Source organism: Colossoma macropomum, unplaced genomic scaffold, assembly GCF_904425465.1.
Source record: "Colossoma macropomum unplaced genomic scaffold, Colossoma_macropomum, whole genome shotgun sequence".
Taxonomy (NCBI): domain Eukaryota; kingdom Metazoa; phylum Chordata; class Actinopteri; order Characiformes; family Serrasalmidae; genus Colossoma; species Colossoma macropomum.
This window is the reverse complement of record NW_023494805.1, coordinates 16,956,256-16,971,961: the sequence shown is the minus strand read 5'-3', so window position 1 is coordinate 16,971,961 and position 15,706 is coordinate 16,956,256. Positions and strand designations below refer to the sequence as shown.

The following is a 15,706-nucleotide window of genomic DNA, read 5'->3' as shown; positions in this document are numbered from 1 at the left end:
TTAGGGAACCAGGTTGTGCATCTTCCTCCCAAGTAGCACCTTCCCCTTTGCCTTTCCTGTATACATGGCATTAGATGTAGTATACTGGGTATAGACAGTGCTATGGGTCAGTAAGGGCTAGAGGAACGACTTGCGGTACTGAAAAGCAAACTGATGTGCTAAAGCTAAAATAAAGCTGTGCTACTTTACTGTGAATATAGTTAACATAGTAGGAAAATGTACGGTTTGTGATTTCCCTTTTGTTATTGTCATATTGTGCAATTACCGATTATATATTCAGTAAGTGATTTTATTATATCTTGATCTGTGCTGCCTCTGTTATTTGACAAATCTAAGTTGTGCAGACTATTTCAACAAAATCACACCAGAAATGCTCCATTCACAAACCACCTCCTAAACACTGTACTGTCTAACACAGGACTCACTGTCAATGATTTAAACACTACATTTTGATTATATCTGTATTTCTCACCTCTGACTGAGATCCAGCTCTGTGGTGATTCTCCTTTCTCTGAGTGTTTACAGTGGTACAGATCTTCATCTGACTTTGAGACAGTACGGATGGTCATCTCTCCTGTAGTCTGAGTCTGGAGGAGTGATCCATCTTTATAGAACTCAGCTGTGAGGATTGAGGGCTTTGTGTGGTGATATAAACAATGTAGAGTCAGAGGATCTCCCTCACAGGATAAACAGGACTCTGCAGAATTACAGAATGATCTGGAAGAAAAATGAAAATACTTTGTGGAAAAGTAAAGATCCACATAGTGTTTGATGTAACTTCATGCCTGATATTACTGTGAATGATCTTCCTTAACACAGATTGTAACCTCATTAATGAGCTCAGGTGTTGTGGTGACTTCAATTTTATAGCGTTACTATTCAGTGCTTTACCTGCTCTAACAGATCTGATTCAGCTCTTTAGAAATTCAGCCAACAGAGCAGTACAGTTGCTGTGCTGTGCTATAACTATAAAAAAAATTAACTACCAGTATTAATCAAAGAAACTTTACTTTTTGAAGAGTTTTCTCTGTAGGAAAGTCAACATGTTGCATATCCAAGCATTTCCTTTAAAAAGTAAAAAGACTAGACTCATCTGGAAGAGAGAAAATAATACACTAATTGTATACAGAGAAAATGATTCCAGCAAGTATAGTTCTATTAGTAATACTGCTGGGCAGATGATATAAATACATGAATAAAAATAGTATTAATAATATAATATAATATAATATAATAATATTTTACTGCAGTAACAACCTCTACACTTCTGGGAAGGGTTTACACTAGATGATGGTACATTGCTGTGAGGTCCAAAAGGTGTGATGTGGTGAGAGACAACAATATTGTCACATCTACTGCTGACACTGCCCTTCCTCACCAGCAGAGGTCACTGTTGCCCAAATACTAGTCAGATCACGCACCTGATTGTAATCAGTTGCCATTTTGTGTTTAAACCCTGAGTTCTCAGTTACTTGTTGTGAAGTCGTGTTTGGTGTTTACCCTTGTAATTCTGAGCGTGTTTTCCTGTTGCTTCTTTGGTTTCTTTTGGACTCTGTATTTGGGTATATTGACCTTAATTTCCTGATTTTCCTCACAGTAAACTTGCACCTGACTCCTACCTTGTGTGAAGCTCATCGTGACAAATATACTGTATATCCATTAATTAACTGACCAAAACTGTAATATTTAAATCTTCTCAAAAGCATTGCATCTTGGCTGTTGAAGCAAAAGTCTACAATGAACTGATACCTTATTCAAAATCTGCTAAAATCTCTATGAACACAATCTTTTGTCTAGCTATGGATCATTAAATCAATTCATGAAATAATGGAAATGTTGAAGTTTTAATTTATAGGTTATACTGACTGGAAACAGAATGGGAGACAAGAAAGAGGTCTTAGCAGTGGACACAGGACCAACTTTGGACACTGCACATACTGCCTTTCCTGTAGTTTGTGTTGTTCTTCTTTTTAATTAAGAGCGGAAATCTCACACTTTGTACAAACTGTGACAGGGCAAGACCACTGAACGTTTACAAAGAGGTGCCCATGACCCACTGGAGGGGTGGCAGAATACAAAATGCATTGCTATTGGCAATCTAAAACTAGCCTTTAATTTATTTAATTAATTTTTTGTAAGCCTAAAAATCACAAAAAAATCTTCACATCTCCTTTATTACATGAAGAATAATGTGACATGGTAGGTGTTTACAAGTGCTATCAAAAATAAGTGTGTTAGCACCAAAAACACAAACTTTTCACAGTCAATAAACAGAGCACAATCAGTATTTACTATCAGTCTTGGCAGTTTTAGAGTAGGCCCTTTATTATAATAGGATAAACTACTTTACAACAGGGAAATTTACTGAATGAAACAGCTCATAAGCGTTTCACTGGTAACACTTAAATGTGAGGATATGACTGAATGCTGCAAACTTTCCTCTTCTTTAGTGTTATATTGACATTAATTGTTGTACCATATTCAGCTGCATTTCATCAATAGCATTAATGACATTCTGGTCATTGTACCATATCAGTAGCTATCTTATAAGAGCCGTACATTCAGTACACTGCTGACCTGTGTATTGAGGCTGTATTTCTGCTCAATCACATGAGTCGCTTGGTTAACAGAGGTATATTTCTCTAGTAATATATGTATTAACTGACATTGCTATGCTCCACTGCATATATATGGATCATTCTATTGAATTATTTCACAGTCAAAGTCATCTGCTGTAAAATGCAGAGGTGTGGCTAAAATAAGGCTCAAACTATGTACTAAAACTCTTTGTGTTCCGGTAGTGACATTTAAAATGTGGGACTTTTTTAATTTAAAAATTGATATCCTGATAACTCACTTTGTATATATATTTATCTTAGTTTGATCCTCATTAATGCCTTTGGCTTAAATACATCATAATCTTTGTAAATATCTAAGGTCTGAACTTTGTATTTTTATTTATTTATTTATTTTCTTTTTCTTTTTTTTTTTTTTTGTGGGACTGTGGTTTGAACTAATTTGTCAGAATGGTCCATATACATTACTTACTTAATCTGGTCATTAATATGATTTAAGTGACTCAGTGGCTAGTTCTTAAAGAGAAACGTCCCAAACAAAATAAATGCCTTCTTGATGACCAATAAAATTAAAATACAAAGGCACAGAGTCCTGAATGAATAAAATGTAAAATGGGGTGTTTAAACTTTTGCATACATTTTTTGAGTCTTGTGAACAAATTATGTCATTCGTACAACATGAGATTTAGGTTAGTTTATTTACTGTCACCGCTAGTAAAGCTAATAAGTAAACTCAGAGTTTAATGACATTAAAAAACACAAACAAATCAGAGAAAAAAAAAGCACAAACAAAATTAAAAAAGAAAGAATACATAAACATTTTAGTAGAAAAATGTACTTTACTTCTACTTTCAAAAATGCTTGCAAAGGTGAAATGCTGTTTAAAAAGTTGAGAGACTCTATATATTCACTTCAACAGTACTTAAGTGAGTTTGGTGCACTAAGGAGATTGGCCTGCAGCATATATTGAAGCCTTTTCACACTGACGTTTCAGGCCTTATGAACCTGATGAAGGTGAGCTGTGCAGCCGCACTGTGCTAAATATTCTGAGAAAAGCAGATGCTTACTGGAGATGACATTCTACACATTTTGAAGAAATTAATCAAAAAACTCTTATTTGCTTAAAAGCATCTCTCAAATAATAATAGACAAAAAAAGTTTTACATGCATATACAAAATGTACATCCTCATAGAGAAACACACAGTGACTATATAGTTTTGTAATGTGTAGCCTAAGAACAGAGCAGAAATAAAAATATTTGATATTTGTATAAAAAAAGATTTTTACATCAAATATTTGATAGTCAGATTTTTTCATGTACTCTTACTGGCTGTAATTTATTTATTTATTCATTTATTTATTTATTTAGCAATTTTGGCCACAATGTTTTCTCGCAAATTTAGTCATAATCAGTTCCTGCCTGTTAGCCAGGTCTACACCAGCACACCATGTTACCCCACATTACAAGTCATCCCCTGGCCTTTACGCAGAGCTTTTGGGCTGGGCCCCCCTTCAACCGAAACACAAATAATCACAAGGCACAACCTTATGTCATGGCGCCAAATCCTCATAGAGCCAACATTATTATGTAATCACAGAAATCATAAAAGATGTATAAACCAGTGTCTTTATATACTCTATATACTCTAATACTTTTTCACCAAAGACCATTTTTCAAACCACGTCAGGTGAAAAGTATAAGACTGGTACAGTGGCCCAATAACATTTCAGCTAGTTACATATCATGAGGAAAAGTTCAGTTCACTTTAGCAAAAGTAAGATAATCTCCAGCTGTAGAGCTTTAGACTCTACTTGTACAGATTTATTTAAATAAAACTTTCAATGTCATTTAGTGAATTTATCACACTTAGCATCAGCTGCCTAAATCTCCATAAACGTTTACAATAAAAAAAGTTACAATAAGTAATGATGTAACAGGCTAGTAATGTTAGCTGAGGTGAAAATAGATGCTTAGCATTTGTCCATTTATATTAAAGACATCAGATTGTCTGCCTTTCTTGGTGTACATAAAGCTACGCTTCAACAACTATAAATATCTGTTGTGTGTCAGTCCTGAGTGGCATGCTGTCGCTACACTGCAATGCATATATATATATATATATATATATATATATATATATATATATATATATATATATATATATATAATGTCTTTGTTCAAATAACCCTGTAGACAAACCAAAAACAAGCAGAAAGAAAAAATAAAACCTCTGTTCTCTCTTTTTGTTATCTTGTTGCATAAATTCATGTATGACCAGCTTCTGTGTTGCTTTTCTCACATCTTCTGATGTATTCAGCTTTTGTCCTCATGGACCTTTAAAAGAATATCACTGATTAAAAAATACTTTGATTACTTCATATATTATTATTATTATTATTATTATTTTAACCTGATGAGGATCAGTTTGTCTGTTTTAGAGATTTAAAACTGATCTTTGTCTTGCTGTACTGTTGATCTTACCTTTGTCTGTGTTCTGCTTCAGCTCTGAGTACACAGTGTCATCATTCACGCTAGTCTCCTCTAAATAGAGACCAAAAACCCAGAATTAGCTTCCAGAAATCTTCTACTCAACCAAATCAATACATTGATCATGATTTGAATACGAGACTACATGCAAGATTAAACTTTCTTATTTATTTATTTTTTTCCAGTCCCCTAAGTTCTACGTGTTACACAGGTAAGTGTAAGGTGCAAACTCCAAAGTACTAGATAATTATTCTGAGTTACATGATGGTAAATTTAAATACACTGAAGTAACAAACAGGTCCTGCATATGAACTAGAATAAATGTGGGGTACCATCTCCAAAGTACTGTGTAATTGTTTTAGTTACTCAAGTAGTCTACGTCTGATGTACTGTGTCAGTCTCACTAAATTACACTGACATGACTAATAGGTTCTTTGTATTAAGCTAAAAAAAAAAAGACATAGTAAAATACCTCATAAGTATTTGACACAAAAAGGTGTTCAGTATAAACATACTAAATTTCAGTGTAATGTCACATATTTAGGCAGGAAAGTAAATAACTCTAATTACCAGATAAGTGACATTACATAAAATGATGGCACAAAATATAAAGACAGCCCAGATTCAGTTTCTTTATAAATATAAAACACATGCACAAGGTTAATTCAAAATGCTAAAAAATTATTAAAACCTTAATAAATAGATAGTATATACTATGCAAGAATCATTGTACTTTATTTGTCTACAATTGTTTGTCATATAACAACCTGGCATTTTTTCCCAAAATGACTGTACAGTACTGTATGGTTTGTGCATCACATTTACTCAGGTAATACCCAGAACTTGTTGGGTGTTTCAATGTAATTTAGTTAGAACTGCCTTGGAACTCACCAACATCTCACCCAAAATAATAATACCACTTTGGAGTTTGTTCCTATCACTTTTCCAGTAAATACCTGGTACTGAAGGGACTGTGAAAGAAACCGTTATCAAAGAGGATCGCTAAATTATACAAAACATGTCAATTAGAATCCATGAAACATAATCTCTTGATGTGGCACTAGAATCAGATAAACATTTTCATTTTTCTCTACCGCATTTTTTCTTTGGTTTCTTCTTCACTTTTCTTTTCACTTCAATCTCAGCATAAATCACATCCATAGATCCAGCGTCAGCATCTGCAACAACACAAAACATAACAAAATGTAGTTATAAAAACATCTCGCTGACCTCTAACTTTCATAAACATCCCACAATGCCCACTTTCTTCCTATACTTAACCTATGAAAGCTTTCATTCTGCATGTCGTATCTTCTCTGTTAGCATAGCAATGTGGAATACATTACCTGGTGAGTAGATAGAGGAATAAAGCCAGAGTACCTGTAACTTTGCCTGGCTGCAGATTTGAGTAAATGGCTTCAGTCTGTGAATCCTGTTCTGGAATATCTTCCCCTGATATGGTAGAAACATTAGATGAAACACATTAGCTTTGAAACACGTGTTGAGAGTTTTGAATGCACACTGATAGAGTAACAGATGACTGAATGTACTGCAGATGCATTCTGCTCTGCTGAACTGGTATATCTGATGCTACATGAAATACTATTACAAATATCCAGTCAGAATGTACCTTTGCTCTTGGGTTTCTTGTTTTTTATCATCACCTGTGAGTAAATGACATCACTGAACTCGTCTGCAGCATCACCTGATACAGAATAAGGTGTGTTAGTCACTGCAAGTGCCATTGTGCTTTATGGTATAACTGAAGTTGTGCCGGTCACTGTGTGCTCTTGAATACTTCCCACTGGTGAGGTACCGGTGCATTAAGCTCAGTCAATGCTGACCTGTCCTAGTGATGTCATCACCACATCATTGAAAATCCCAATGATAAAACACTGATAATGTCCTTAAGAAAGTGTCACACTGCATAACCTCTGGACAGCCAAGCATAATGTTTGGCCAGGCTCTGTGGAGCTCTTCACTCACCAGTACACAGCAGTTAAATAGCAAAGTGGGCAATGTTATATTCTTGTACTCTGGAGCTTGTGGTTCAAAACTTTGCTTAGTAATGCTAGCATGTTTTAAATGCCTTAGGAAAAACACAATACTATGTGTATTTTCCTCTGAACCTTTATTAGACTGTCTCTCTTACTAGGATGTTTTTTTTTTCTTTTTTAACATTTCTGTTCATTTTTTGCTTGAGCCCCCCTGCCCCTTAACACGTCTGTGTATGGGCCTGGGTATGTGATAAAGCCTTTGCTCCCATATCTACAGTCTGCAAAATCAATCAAAATTTAATTATGTCATAAATGTGTGCATTTTGCTTGAAAACAAGAGAAACTCTAAGGAAACTCAAAGAAACATTTGATAAATTCACAAAAGCTTTCTGAGTGGTATATTTTGAAAAACTAATCACTGAAAACTGATAAAAGACATTTATGTTGGGTCATTAGTAAGTGTAAAGGCTGCATAATAAAAACAACTTTTAAATTAATTATTACGTTTGTAATAGTGATATCACGTAAGGGGGTGTTCAGACAATGCCTTCTCAAACTCTCTTAAGGGCTCTTCTTTTCATTGTTGTCAATGGAGCAATGGAGTATTACTATATTTGTCAGTTTCAAAATGTTTATCACTCATCTCTGTCCAGCGTTCTCTCAGATTACTGTTTTGTTTTTACCTCCTTGTCAGTCAAATGCGTTATTCCACAGTGTGCATTGCTTTTAACCTCGTTCTGCAGGCCTCCTGATGGCCATTTCACCAGCAGAATGGAAATTGGTATTTTAAAATAATACAATAAAAAAAAAAATGTTTCCCTGTAACTTATTTTATTTTGTTACTAGATTAACTAGGACTTTGTTGACTCTCTGGGTGTGAAATGTGGTTCAGCTGCTAGTGAGCAATGAGGGCTGAAAGAGGACAGGTAAGAATCTACTGTTGTAAATGACAAATGATAACTTGCTCACTCACCTATGACAAAACTCCAGTTTGCTGATGGTTTTGAAAGGGAGTTAAAACAGCATTGTCAGTGTAGCCTAATCAATCATATCTTTGCTCTGAACAATCACAATCCCAGAAGATAATAAACAATATACAAATACTAAACAAATACTAATGTTTTGTTTATGCAGCCCTAATAAGGAGCTGAATTATTGATCAGGAAAATACTCATTAACTCATTGTCTGACCAGGCTGCACTGGTGCATGTCCAGACTGAGGGTCCTCAGCTCCTGACTCTCTCTGTGTCTGTTCTGATGTCTGGTTTGTGTTCTGCTTGTTTCCTGAAAGGGTAGACAGAGATTCACTATCTGGTCAACAGAGTAATAAATGAAAAAGTGTAGAAATATGTAAACAAGTTCTATTCTGTGTATCTTACAAATATTTTGATTATACATAAAATATCTGGATGAGTTATTAGACCTTTTCTGGTTCTGTAGAGCCACAGCAGTATCAGTAAGATCATGAACAACACAGCAAAACTCACTCCTACAACCACTCCAACCAGATCAGGAGCAGATTCAGCAGCTGAGCATTTAGATACTGAAAAAGAATATTCATTTCCAAAGAAACAATTTGTAAAATGTTTGAAAAAAGCTTTAATCTTATTATTAGAATGGTTTTATGACAAATAGTATAAAATAAAGTATTTGCATCTCACCTCTGACTGAGATCCAGCTCTGTGGTGACTCTCCTTCCTCTGGGTCTTTACAGTGGTAGAGACCTTCATCTGACTTTGAGATAGTAGGGATGGTCATCTCTCCTGTAGTCTGAGTCTGGAGAAATAATCCATCTTTATAGAACTCAGCTGTGAAGTTTGAGGGCTTTGTGTAGTAATATAAACAGCGCAGAGTCAGAGGATCTCCTTCAGTCACAGGATGAACAGGACTGTCCAGAATCACATCACCATCTGGAAGAAAATACAAATAAAAATGCTGAATCGGTGGAAAAAAACATACTCAAGGGATATGAAAATATGTTTACATTCATTTGCACTTCATATTTATTATTAAACTGCACTACCATTCACATATGTACAATACCATAGCTGCTACATTATTTTATATCCACCCTTTTTATTTTACTTGTTTTACTTTTTTATATTTTTATTTTAAATTATGCCCTGCGATGGACTGGCGAACTGTCCAGGGTGTTTCCTGCCCTCTGCCCAATGACAGCTGGGATAGGCTCCAGCACCCTACCGTGACCCAGAAGGATAAGCGGTTTAGATGATGTGTGTGTGTGTGTGTTTGTGTGATTTTTAAATTATTTTATAATTTGATTTTTAATTTTTAGCTTTTTTTTATAATTTTATAGTAATATAATTATATAGTATTTCCTTTAATATCTTGCAGTTTATATTTTACATTAGCCTATATTTTTGCTTTCTTACTAGTTTAATCTTTTTTTTTTACGCAACATTAGGATTGCTACCCAATTTCGTTGTGCCCCGTGCAAGGACAATCAAGAATCTTGAATCTTGAAAAGTAAAGACCCACATAGTGTTTGTAACGCCAAAGCTGATGTTACTATGAATGATCTTCCTTAACAGACTGTAACCTCATTAATGAGTTAAAGTGTTGTGGTGACCCAAATTTTATGACGTTACTATTCAGTGCTTAACAGATCTGATTCAGTTCTGGAGAAAATCAATCAACCATGCAGTACAGTTGCTCAAATTATCCTATAACTATACTGAAATTACCTTCTAGTATAAATCACAGAAACTTTACTTTCTTGTACAGTTTTCTGTGTAGGAAAGTTATAGGTCTGCATATCCAAGCATTTCCCTTAATAATTAAAAACACTAGACTCACTGGTCACTGTGATGTTGGCAGGATTGCTGCTCTCTCCAGATTCAGACTCACACCAGTACACTCCAGTGTGGGATGTGTTGAGGGAGCTGATGCTGCATGTAGATCCTGTAACTGATCCCCAGCCTGATGAACAATCTGACACCTTTTCACTGTGTGTGTATCGTCCCACTCTCCATCCAGTAGAGTCACTCTGTCCCTCGCAGCTCAGTGAGAGAGAGTCAGTACTAAAGTGTTGAGTTCTGCTGGGACTGACCATCAGAGAGACTGGAGGAGAAACTCCTTAAACGCAGAAATGACCAGTCAGGTGTGTAATCTTCTTATAGCTAAAATGCAACATCAGCTTTGATTACTGAGTGCCCGAAAAAGTTTGAAAAAAGAAAAAGTTTGTAGACACTCATCCAGATTGCTCATCCAGAGCTTCTTCTGAAATCATACCACTAGTATTTAGTGTTTTCTGTGGTATTAAATGGAATGGAATATATATATATATATATATTACGGGTGGGAATCTCTAGGCACCTCACGATTCGATTTGTTTATGATTCAGAGGGCTGCGATGCAATTATAAAACGATTATCGATAGCATTTATATTCTCTCACTGTGTGAGCTCAAGTTTCGAGTTCAAGTTTCAAGTTTATTTGTCATTTGCACAACATGTCAGGACATTTATGCTTTGAAATGCTTGTGGTGAGACTCTAATTACTCTACAGAAAGTGAATAAGTAAAAATAAAAATACAAGAAAAACCAACTGAAATATATTAAATATACACAAAATATACACAGAATATAGAGACAATATACATTTTAAAGTGACTAAGTGACTCGGTGTTATTGTTATTTAAAGTGACTTGGTACTTTTAAAGCAAAGTATTTGTAATGATCCATAATGAATTTACTTCCAATATCTTTTTTAATAAAACAAATGGAAGTGATGTGGTAAGTGAACTAGAAGGCTCTCATCCAGTGCTCTTATTTGGAGCATGAGAAGCTGCTGCTACTCACCTGCGATAAAATGCGCAGTTACGGTGAAATAAGATCCAGTAGTAATGGGTGTGAGCACATGTTACAGCTATTCTACCCGTTTTCTTTAGTGATTTTATAACTTCGGTTTTGGTCTCGTTGTAGAGATGGGGGGGATCGCTGTGTCAGTAAAATGTCTTTGGGACGGGACGTGTGAAACATAGCGCAAAAGCCCAGTTTCGCAACGAATGAGAACCGGTGTGCAGACTGCAGGTCACATAGCAGCGATGCGTTATTTGCATTTATAAGCAGTGCAGTTGGTTTCCTGGTACGTTAAATCTGCAACGAGAGATTGTCAAACAGTAAAACGTTGTGGCTCCCAAGGTGGTTTGGTTTTTATTGAAAGGCAAAATGGCTCTTCTTATCATTTGTATTGCGTCTCCTGACCTGACCTGGCTTTTAACGCAGAGGATGCCGGTCGGATTTCTCGCTCAACCACTTGTGTTTTTGTTATGTGCCGCCACAGACTGTCCGGACGCTGCACTTACCCACTTCCAAGTTCCGCCTTTTACGTTCCGTGAACATTACGTTATAAATTAAATATTTAGAAAATCGATTTTTGACCTTCGTGAATCGATTCAGAATCATTCATGTCCGCATCGCGATGCATCTAAGAATTGATTTTTTCCCGCACCCCTAATATATATATATATATATATATATATATATATATATATATGCTGGGGGTTTTATACTCCTCTAGCTCATGTTTATACATTTTCACTGTAAACTGTTTCACTCACCAGTCGTGTTTATCCAGAGATCATCACTGTAGTGAGTGTAGTAGACTGGGTTTCCTCTCCCAGCTCTGCACCAGTACTGTCCTCCATCAGAGACACTGACTGAGCTGATGGTGTAGGAGTGTGTTTCAGTCTTGGTCTCATTCTCAGGGTTCTGTGTGTGTTTGAACCAGTAAAACCTCCATCCAGCAGACTGATCCAGCTCACAGTACAGAACCACTGGATTTCCTATCAGTGCAGCTCCTTTATGGCTTGATGTGAGTTCAGGTTTAAGTTTTTCTACAGTTGGAGATGAAGCACACAGTTCAAATGCTAATATTTAGTAAAAATCAGTGAATAGGTTTCTTGATGTAAGTAAAAATATCTAGTACATGTCACCCTAAATAACTTAAAACTATTAAAAAAATTGTAAATTTGGCATTTTAAGCAGAATATGAGCATCAATAGAGGTCAATTCATCTCCTTCAAGTTTATTGGTTATTCAAGTTTATTGGTTATTATTAAGACCATTTAACTTCATACTCACATTAAACCTTCATGAGAAAAATCTACTTACTATATGAGGCAACAGAAAAATGGAAATATACTTTCATTTTTGTTTGTACCAGAACTTAAATTCCTAAATTCAGCACTAGAAAGGCTTTCAAAATTACATAAAGTACGATATCAAAATCCTTGAATTAAAACGTGTAAAAGCCTGATTTCATATCATTCTCACAATAATCATAGTATTTTGATTTATGCCATGAATTACTTAGAATAAGGAAACACGTGAGACCAATAAAGAGAATTGTTTAAAAACTCTCCTGTTGTCATTTTTATTTAATTCGCACTGTTCCTCACTGGTACCAGTTGGTAGTTTTGTTCATGTAATTCCACTCTTAACATGTGTCATATAAAATTCACTTCTTTAAATAAAGTTAAAAAATTCTCAATATTATTTTTTGTCATCTCTCCCTTCAGTCCATTACTGCTCCCATAATCCCACTTCAGATTTTATAATCCCACTGTCAACACATGAATTAAGCAAATAATTCATCATATCCCAATTCAAATATCAAAGTAGCTTTCATAACAAAATGAAAGCTAATTTGACTGTAAAGATGGTAGCTATGCAAATGTCAGTGAATTACATGTATGTAATGAAACGCATGCATGAGTTCAGTACAACACCAGTGCTAAACACATCCACTACTAAGGAGACAGTTCAGTTCATCCCTCAAAAAAGCTTAGCAATGCTTAGATTAATAACTGACTCATCACATTAATTTATCAGTCTACTCAGGCTTTACTTTTGTTTTGTGTTTGGAACAAAGCCGTTTATTTTTACACACAATGATTTAAACTAATTAATAATCAAGGATTGATGGTGTTTGAATGAGATACTGTATTCTGAATACTGCTTTACAAAATGTAACCTAGACTGTAAACAGACAACTTAATTTCTGTATTCTCTATATGTATTCCTAATACTTGCATAAATCCCATCTCTGTTTGTAAGTAATTTTATCAGAGAAAAATAGATTGTATAAGTGAAAACAAATAATTTCACTTTTTGCAGAGTTCACACACTGATCTCAGAGTCTTTACCACAGTAATTACTCACCTTTAACAGAGAGATTCACTCTGTTACTGTACTGTGATGATGAGGGTCTGTAATCTCTCTCTCCTCTACACCAGTACTGATCCTGATCCTGATCTGCTGCTGATCTGATGGTGAAGGTGTTTGTCTGAGACTGATTGACTGCAGTTCTACTGCTGCCTTTATACCACTGATATCTCCAGTTACTGTAAGACTCTATCTCACACTTCAGAGTGACTGACTCTCCAGTGAACACAGGACTCCATTTGGGTTCTACACTCAGCATAGGTTTGGGAAAAGCTGTGAGAAGAGATGTAGAGCAGTGAATTTTCCAGCTACTTAGAGTCAGTGTGACCTTATATAGCTTACATATCTACACTGAATGCAGTGTTGTGATGGAGAGGTTAATGAATATTGGTGTGGATAATAGGTTAGTACACTCACCTGATACAGTCAGTGTAACAGAATTACTGATCTCTGATCTCTGAGAGTCACTCCTCCTCTCTCCTCTACAGGTGTATTTTCCACTGTCAGACTCTACAACACTGAATGAATATTCTTTTTTCACTTTAGAGGAATGAACTGGACGGTTACTGTCACCATCTTTATACCAGCTGTAGCTCCACTCAGTCTCTGTGTGTCCTTGTATGTCACATCTGAGAGTTACTTTCTCTCCAGTAAACATCTGTCCAGTAGGCACCAGAATCAGTGAAGCTTTTGGTCTCTCTGTACAATTACATCACATAAATATTACTGTAAACCAGCTAAACACACCCTGCTCTAAGAATTTCAGATCTATTAATGATTACTGTTACTATTAATGATTGTATTCTACAGATTTATTTTGCATGTTACAAGAATGAAAGATCAGACATGTACCTGTTACTGTAAGAGTCACTGCGTTACTCCAAGAAGAGGATATTCCACCACGTTTCTTGGAAACATAACAATAGTATTTTGAACTCTGATCCACTCTGATGCCTCTTATGATGTAATAGTTTTTATCTGAGTGGTGAAGTTCAGTGTTCTCTCTGAACCAGTAGTATGTCCAGTCAGTTACTCTCCCTTCTGGAATGGAACATGTGAGTGTGACGATCTCTCCACTGAATATTTGTGACCAGTTAGGCTGCACAGACAAAGTTGGTCGATACCACGCTGTAAAAATAAAAAAGAAAACATACATCTATTACTGATCACAAGACAAATTCTGTCTGATTATGCATGATTAACATTTTAGCTCACATGCACACACATGCTGCTTATAAATCACCTTGAGCCTGCCGAGTTTGAACAAGTGAAATCAAACCTAAAACAGGAAGAGAAACAAACAACATTATGTTAACATTTAATTTATTCTTATCCTCAGGAAAATGCGTGCAAGCAGCACAGTATTTCCTGCATAACAAAAATAAATTAACTATTAAAGATATTCATTCACTTAATGAGACTATTTTCATAGCAATTCAAACAAAGCCACTGATATTTTCCAGTATGTAAACAGGCTAATTAAATAAATGTATTTAAAGTGTGAAAGTGTGATGTGATTCACATGAAGTTTCATCTGAAGCTGATTTTTTTACTACATGATACTATCTTCTCACAGAACTCATTGTACACACTGATCTACTCCAGATCAGTCATTCACATTCACATATTACAGAATGATCTCTAAAACTGCTGGTTCAGACAGTGGGCTAGTTTTGCTGGATCATTTCTATCTTTCTTATTCCATTACCCAGCATTTGGGTTAATGGTGTGAACCAGTTGCTGAGTTATTTTCTCACTACCTAGCGAACTTTGTAGGATAATAAACTGTCAAATTCAATTAATGACTGTGGTCCTGCATGGCTGGAATATCGAGCCACATTGTCAAATTTGAATTCAGATGCTAGCTAGTGCTACTTAGCTAGTCAGCTAGCGACACTAAAAATATCTCAGAGCTAGAAAAAATATCATCCATTTACTATACACACTCTTCACTACTACTATTTATTTCCACTGTTTTAAACAGACTTTGTTCAATTATGTTATCAAAGGCTTTGTTATTAACAAGTTTAAATCTTTCGGAGCTCAAACGGTGCATGTGTGTATATGTGTGTGTGTGTGTGTGTGTGTGTGTGCGTGTGTGGGAGGGTTGGTGTCACATCGTTCTCTGAGGCAGATTCAGCTGTCAGAGTGCATCACATAAACTATGTAAAATATAAATAACAAATAATACTTGTCTTTCAATTGATTAGTTGATTTCAAGTGTTATAAACAGTTGATAGAATTTGGTAGTACAGGATTTATTGAGCTTGACAGTACATAGGACTGCATTAGTTGCATATAATCCCACAGATTTACCCATATCAACGTCAGTATCATTTCAAAGTACTTATCATTATCAAACTCTTAGCAAATTATTACAGTATCATAGGAATTCTCTCTCAATTATCATTATCATTTTCCCTTAGATAAAAAGGTCATCACTGCAATAAAGATAC

General features: G+C 35.4%; 1 pseudogene; it reads right to left on the bottom strand.

Annotated features, from left to right (window-relative positions):
- LOC118825362 overlaps positions 1–15,706 on the bottom strand; it is a 31,325-nt pseudogene continuing 15,619 nt past the window's right edge.